The following is an 8,350-nucleotide window of genomic DNA, read 5'->3' on the forward strand; positions in this document are numbered from 1 at the left end:
AATTAAATGGCTTGAATAAGATAACATCCTCGAATGATCTTGAATGAATGCAGAGTGGAAAAACACGAATCTTCAAGATATCTTGAGCACTCCGGAACAATTGAATAGCGAGAGGTGAATGATTAAGAATTGCACCGGCATGAGAAGGTATTTGAAACGAGGAAAAAGGATATGATCCACAAAGCTTGACTTGGTTCCACCGGAGAAGAAATGAGTGACGAGATACGAACTTGAAGCTTCGTTAGCATCTTCTTGAGAATCACCGGATAAGAATATTGACGGAAAGGAATGGAGAAGCTTCTCATCAATAAAAAGATACTTGAATAAGAAATCTGACTCCTCGAAGAAGAAGGTTGGGTGGGCGGGAAAACAAAGGCAACTTGGGGACGGACGAAACAAACACCGTTGAGAAAAACTGATACTTGATCTTGCGGATGTTGAAATGATCGGATCCACTTGAAGAGAAACACGCCGGTTGAAAAGGATTGACATGACAAACTCGATGATCGAGAAAGATTAGTATTCGCATTGGAGTATGAGAACACCACTTGGAAAAGGTATGGAATCAACATTTGACATTGAAGCAACTCGAATACAACAACTCAAAACAAAACAAAGGATTGGCTTGCAAAATAAGCCGAAACAAACATATGATAGAGATTTCATCCAAAGTTTTCGTGGTGGGGCCTACACGGGCTCGATCGTACAGCACCATCATGTACAAGGCAGTGCACATGACATACGAAGCGTCCCCGAGTCGGCATAGCCAAGGACTCTTTAAGAACAACGAGACCACTGTAAAACCAACCGTGGATAGGCGAACCACTAGACGTCGAACCCCAATTTCATATCATACATCTATCGAGAAGATATCCTAAGAGCTACTTGAATTCCCACCTATGAAACTCCCGAACCTTTCCGGTTATGCAATCAGGTGTTGGGGATACAGGGGAAGCATAATATCTCACCCAAACTAGCAAATCCTACATCCAGCTGTATCCATCCTTCAACACATAACCAAGAAACCTTCGGAAACCATCTACCTCAACCTTCGAAAAGCATCCGTTATACAAGTTATGGCGATACTCCTGAACTCCCGCCCCAGTACTGGGTGGCGTCGAGGTTATCTCACCAACGAACTGCATAAAAGAGATTTTCGATGTCGGCGTACTAAACTCAGGTATTCCAGAACTGCAACGATAAAATTATGACGACAACACCTCAGAGCTCAACTCCCCGGGACACTTCCACTAAACCCCTGACAGGAGGCACCAAGACAATGTTCTCATCATAAAACCATCGGAACGATTCCAAGATACCCGCGTGATCCTAAATTTTTTTTAGTGAAATTTGAGAAGAGAAGAGTCAAAACTCTACGTCAGGATGCCTTACCAGAGCGATGAGGAGACTGGGAAGTAAAAAGAACTCCTAAACTCTCCTATATATAATTCCTAAAAGACTCAAAACATTTTTCTAGACACAACTCGGCCGCTAAAAACGATCAAGCAATGGGGCTCCTAAGGTCGGGGAAGGCTCTGATTACCAACTTGTAACACCCTCGATGCGACTATAGCTCCCACGTGTCAAGGCATGACTTAGAGACATAATCGCATTGAAGGCTTATGTCCCAAGTTAGGCAATCTTCACAACATCCCATGTAATATAAATAATAAATGGGAGATAACATAGTTGGCTTACACTCGCCACGTCAATCAAGTACATAAATAACATTACATCATCCAAACACTCATGGCCCGACTACGGCGCCAAAATAAAAGAGAACCCAACATGCGACAACGGTCCCATTCACCCCCAACTGGGCACCACTACTGATCATCAGGAAAGGAAACATAGTAATGTTGAGAGTCCTCGTCGAACTCCCACCTGAGCTCGAGCGTGTCACCTGGAGCGGAATCATCAGGCCCTGCATCTGGTGTAATAGTAATCTGTGAGCCACAGGGACTCAACAATCTCACACCCTCGCGATCAAGACTATTTAAGCTTATAGGTAAGGCAAGGCAAATATAGGTGGAGCTGCAGCAAGCGATTAGCAAATATGGTGGCTATCCTGTTCGCAAAAGAGAGCGAGAAGAGGAGGCAAAGCGCGAGCGAGAAACTAGAGAGCAACCTGCGCAAACATTACTCCAACACCGTGTCCGCCTCCCGAACTCCGCCGAGAAGAGGCCATCACGGTAACACACTCAGTTGATTCATTTTAATTAAGTTAAGGTTCAAGTTGTCTACAACCGGACATTAACAAATTCCCATCTGCCCATAACTGCGGGCACGGCTTTCGAAAGTTCAAATCCCCGCAGGGGAGTCCCAACTTAGCCCATGACAAGCTCTCACGGTCAATGAAGGAATAGACCTCCTCCCAAGATGTTCCGATCAGACTCGGTATCTCGGTTCTTCAAGACACTTTGACAGGTTAAAACAAATCCAGCAACACCGCCCGAATGTGCCGACAAATCCCGATAGGAGCTGCACATATCTCTTTCTCAGGGCACACTCAGATTGTCTAAACTTCTGGTAGACCAGCCCAGAGTTGCCCCTGGTAGCCACCAGCGGCTGAAAGTTTGAACCAACACTCAGAGGAGCACTGGCCCGGGGGGGGGGGGGGTTAAAATAATGATGACCCTTGAGTCTGCAGAACCCAAGGGAAAGAAAAGGCTAGGTGGAAAATGGTAAAACCAAGGTTGGGCATTGCTGGAAAAGCTTTAATCAAGGCGAACTATTGAGGGGTTCTCATTATAACCCAACCGCGTAAGGAACGCAAAAATCCAGGAACATAACACCGATATGACGGAAACTAGGGCGGCAAGAGTGGAACAAAACACTAGGCGAGAGGCCGAGCCTTCCACCCTTTACCAAGTATATAGATGCATTAAGATAACATAGCAATATAATGATATCCCAACAAGTAAATAAATGTTCCAACAAGGAACGGCCTTCAATCTTCACCTGCAACTAGCAACGCTATAGGAGGGGCTGAGCAAAGCGGTAACACAGCCAATCAACGGTTTGCTAGGACATGGAGGGTTAGAGGTTCGACATGCAATTTGGGAGGCTTGAAAATGAGTGGTAGGCATCGTAGCATTGGCATAGCAAAAGAGCGAGCAAACTAGCATAGCAAAGATAGTAGTGATTTTGAGGGTATGATCATCTTGCCTGCACAGTTGTCAGAGTTGACTGGATCCTGGAAAGCAAACTCAACGGGCTCCTCGTTAGTGAACTCGTCTCCTGGCTCTACCCAAACAAGACAAACAAGCAACAAGAACACAAATCAACCACGTGCAAGGATCAAACAATATGATGCAATGATGGTATGCTATGCGGGATGCGATGCGGGATGCATATGCAAAACGTGACAGGAAATGCAAGAACCTGGCCTCAACATGGAAATCCAAGTGTGCCGCTGGAAAGATGAGATGAAATCGCTTGAAAACAATATAAAGAACGCCGGAATCGGAGTTACGGTTTGGAAATGGCAAGCGATTCAATATGACACCGGTCTGCGATTTACAGCAAGTAGCCATCTAAATGCAACGAGATGAACATGCTACAGCACTCAAACATTACGACAAAATACATGGCAGGGATTCATTCATGATGCTTAACAAAAGTCTAGCACTGAGCTACGGCCAATTCATCCATTAACAGGTTCACACAAGCATGGCAAAAATGCATATGGCAAACAGATCTCAGACTTTGTGAAATCAACACTTGTCTGGAATTTCAGATCAGATAGCACTCTTCGGAGCAACAAAACTACACGCTACAGGACCTGAACATCGCAAAGTAAAGCATGGCATGGAGCTACTCAAAGAGCTTAACAAAAGTCCCTTAGTGACCTTGAGCCAAAAGGGATCAGAAAATACAATTGCAAGCATGTGAATATAGCAAAAACATAACCAGATCACAGACTTAGTGAAAACTGGCACATGCTGAAACATAACTCAAGTAGGCATGTTTACGAGCTCGATGCACTCACTACGGAGCAAGTCATGATAAGCTAAGCATACATCCATCAAGAATACACAAAATTCAAGCTAGACATGGCAAGAACAATAGCATAGCATGCACGGATCAACTACAACATCATCGGCAAAATTGCAAACAAGTTGACAATCTGCCCAGATTCACAAAGTAGCAAAAGTAGAGCTCGATTGACTCAAGCTAGGGTGCTCCATAATTGCAAACAAAAACATGGATGGATAGAGCACTACAATATTAACAAAACATCCTTACTGATCATCCTCAAAAGAGGCACGGGTCACTTGGAAACAACATGAACATATGTCATCACGAGATAAATAGATCAAGGACTTAGTGGAATTACCAAGTCCCTGAAAACAGAATTAACAGGTGCACCACTTTGCAAGATTGTACTAGTCACCACACACATCACAAAAATACATGGGTTGCACCTATGGAAAGATGAAAAAACCCTTAAGAAAACATATGTAGAGCATCAGGGCATATCATGCACATATTAATCATGGCAAAAATGACAAAAAGCTAAACGGAGTAGCAGATCTGACAATTATCTCAAGTAGCCCTCTTCTAACAGCGTTTCGTGTGTCAAGATGAACTCAAATGAAAATGATGCAATGGAATGAAATGATGTACTCTCTGAGATGAACATTTCGATATGCTATATGCCAAAAACGGAGTTACAAATGCGGAGATATAGCATGATGAATATGAGCACATGGATCTGGAATTTAAGGACTTAGTGAAAAATCTCACCCCGGGAAAAGTGAATCTCGCGGATCGAGACGGAGCGGTGCGGGGACGGGCGAGGGCGTTTGGATCGGGGACCGGTGGATCTGGTCCCGATCCAGATCCGGCCGGAATCTCGCCAGAGATGAGGAAGAGACCGGCGGCGGGGCTCGAGGTCGCCGGCGGGAAGGAGGCGAGGCCCGGTGGCGCATGGCCACGGCGAGCACGGCGAGGCGGCGGCAGAGGCAGGCGAGGGGGCGCGGGAGGCAGGCGAGGCGGGGTGGCACGGCGAGGTGCGAGGCGGCGGGGCGCGGTGGCCGGCGGCGAAGGCGCGCGACGGAGGTAGGCGAGCGGCGGCGGCGCGGAGGAGGCGCGGGGCTCGGGCGCCCGCGGGTAGCGGCGACGGCGTCCCAGGCCGGGAGGGCCCGATCCGGGCCCCGGCAGGCCGCGACGGCGGGGAAGGCGCGACGACACTTGGAGCTCTCCGATTCGCTGCGGGGCTGTGGCGGACATGTCCGTCGGTGGGAAAATTTGTCCGGCGGCGCGGAGAGGAGAGATCTAGGGTTTGTACCGCGGAATTTTCGGGGGAGATGAGATATATATAGGTAGAGGGAGCTAGGAGAGTCCAAATGAGGTGCGGTTTTCGGCCACGCGATCGTGATCGAACGCTCTAGATGATGGAGCAGGTTAGGTGGGTTTTGGGACAAATTGGAAGGGTGTTGGGCTGCAACACACACGAGGCCTTTTCGGTCCCTCAGTTAACCGTTGGAGTATCAAACGGAGTCCAAATGATACGAAACTTGACAGGCGGTCTACCGGTAGTAAACCAAGGCCGCTTGGCAAGTCTCGGTCCAATCCAGAAATGTTTAATCCCCACACATGAAAGAAAGGTAGAAATGACCACCGGAGGAGAACGAAGCGCCGGATTGCAAAACGGACAACGGGGAAAATGCTCGAATGCATGAGATGAACATGTATGCAAATGAAATGCACATGATGACATGATATGCAATGCATGACACGCAAGCAGTGACGAGGCAACAACAGCGAATAACTGGAGGACACGTGGCACATCGGTCTCGGGGCATTACAATATACTCCTACCATAACACAAACAAAAAGAATCCTCCTTGTCGGTCAAATTAACCTCTCTCGTTATAGGTCAAAGTGATGGACGACGACTTGCGGGCCCATGGATGGAAGCGTCGCACGCGAGTGAGTGTCCTAGGACAACCATCGCCTGCATGTGTGGCCCAAAGAGGTGGTGTGTGATGTTTGAATACCCAATGCACAACTTTGATGTGGCACCTGCCTCGAAAACCATAAAGTCCCCACACAGAGCGAGGTTCATATATGACATGTAGTATATGCTGGTCCCCTCCACCCCCTCCTTGATGCGTACTATACATACTCCTACCATAACACAAACCAAAAAGAGTCCGTGTTGGTCAAATTAACCTCTCTCGCTGTAGGTCAAAGTGATGGACGACGACCTTGCGGGCCCACAGATGGAAGTGTGATACGTCTCCAACGTATCTATAATTTATGAAGTATTCATACCAATATATTATCATTCTTGGATGTTTTACAATCATTTTATAGCAACTTTATATCATTTTTGGGGACTAACCTATTGACCCAGTGCCCATGCTAGTTGCTGTTTTTTGCTTGTTTTTTACATCGTAGAAAATCAATATTAAACAGAGTCCAAACACCGTGAAACTTTTTGTGGATTTTTATGGACCAAAAGGAACCCAATGGGCCAGAGCTGCACCTGGGGGGTGCCCCGAGGGGGCACAACCCACCAGGGTGCGCCAGGGCCCCCTAGCACGCCCAGGTGGGTTGTACCCACCTCGGTGGCCTTCCGTACCCCTTCTTTGCACTATAAATTCCCAAATATTCCGAAACCCCTCGAGGTTAACCTAGATCAGAAGTTCCGCCACCGCAGGGCTCCGTAGCCACCGAAAACCAATCTAGACCTGTTCCGGCACCCTGTCAGAGGGGGGAATCATCTCCGATGGCCAACGTCATCATCCCGGTGACCACCATGATGAGAAGGGAGTAGTCCACCCTCGGGGCTGAGGGTTTGTACCAATAGCTATGTGTTTAATCTCTCTCTCTCTCTCATGATCTATATCATGGGCTTTGTTAATATAGTCGGATCATATGATGTTTCTCCCTTCTATACTCTTGTTGTGATGAATTGAATCTTTACCCTTTGAAGTTTCATCTTGTCAGATTGAATGTTTAGATTTGAGAACACATGATGTATGTCTTGCGGTATGAATACTTGAGGTGACATTGGGGTATCTTATTGATTCACTTAATATATGTTATCACACTCAACTTGCGGATTCCTGCGGTGATATTGGGGTAATATATGTTATCACACTCAACTTGCGGATTCCTGCGGTGATATTGGGGTTGATGCAAATTTTTATTATCTTTTATCCGATAGAAACTTTGGGGTCTCCTTGTAGTTATTTGTGTGGATTGAGTATTATGAATATGAATTTGCTTTGGTGTCATTCTAGTACGAACTCTAGGATAGATCGAATGGAAACAATAGCTTTGTGTTATTTTAGTACGAACTTTTGAATAGATCGATCGGAAAGAATAGCTTTGAGGTGGCTTCATACCCCTACAAAAATTCCTATCTTTTGTTCTCCGCTAATAGGAACTCGGGAGTGATTCTTTGTTACACTTTGAGTGATAATCATATGATCCAACTGTGTTAGCACTGTTGGGAGATTGCACTAGTGAAAATACGGACCCTAGGCCTTGTTTTTAAGCATTGAAATACCGTTTGTGTGCCCGTTTACTATTTTCTACCTTGCTATTTTTATTTATTCAGATTATAAAAATATATTTCTACCATTTGTATTACACTTTTATCACCATCTCTTCGCCGAATTAGTGCACCTATACAATTTGCCATTCTATTGGGTGTGTTGGGGACACAAGAGATTTCTTGTATTTGATTGCAGGGTCGTTTGAGAGAGACCATCTTCATCCTACACCTCTCACGGATTGATAAACCTTAGGTCATCCACTTGAGGGAAAATTGCTACTGTCCTACAAAACCCTATGCTTGGAGGTGTTTACAAGAATAAAGTTGCATAGTAGACATCAAGCTCTTTTCTGGCGCCGTTGTCGGGGAGGTGAGTGATTGAAGGTATATCTTTAGATCTTGCAATTGAATCTTTTAGTTTCTTGTTTTATCACTAGTTTTGTTCATAAAAGAAAGCTACATAAAAAATGGAATTTAGGTTGCATCATATTATTGATCATCTTTATAATATGTTTCTTGAAAATGATTTGATCGGAAAATTGTGCTCAATTGTTAGAAGAAGAAGTCAATAAAATTCTTGGCACAAAATATTTGAATGATGAGAATGATTGCAATGTTTTTAGTATGAACTCTCTGAATATCCAAAATACTAATGATGATCACACAAGTCATGACAAAAATGTTTCTTATAAGTATGTCACTTTTTGCGGAGTGAATTGGGAGTGCCTTTGCACACCAAAAAGTGAAGCTAGATTTTGTAAGAAGCATAAATATTTGGAAACAAAAAGGTTGCAAGAGAGTCTAGATGATTGTGCTGAAAGATTTAAGTTTTTTCGC

Source organism: Triticum urartu, chromosome 2A (assembly GCF_056163025.1).
Source record: "Triticum urartu cultivar PI428250 chromosome 2A, HENAU_Tu73, whole genome shotgun sequence".
Taxonomy (NCBI): domain Eukaryota; kingdom Viridiplantae; phylum Streptophyta; class Magnoliopsida; order Poales; family Poaceae; genus Triticum; species Triticum urartu.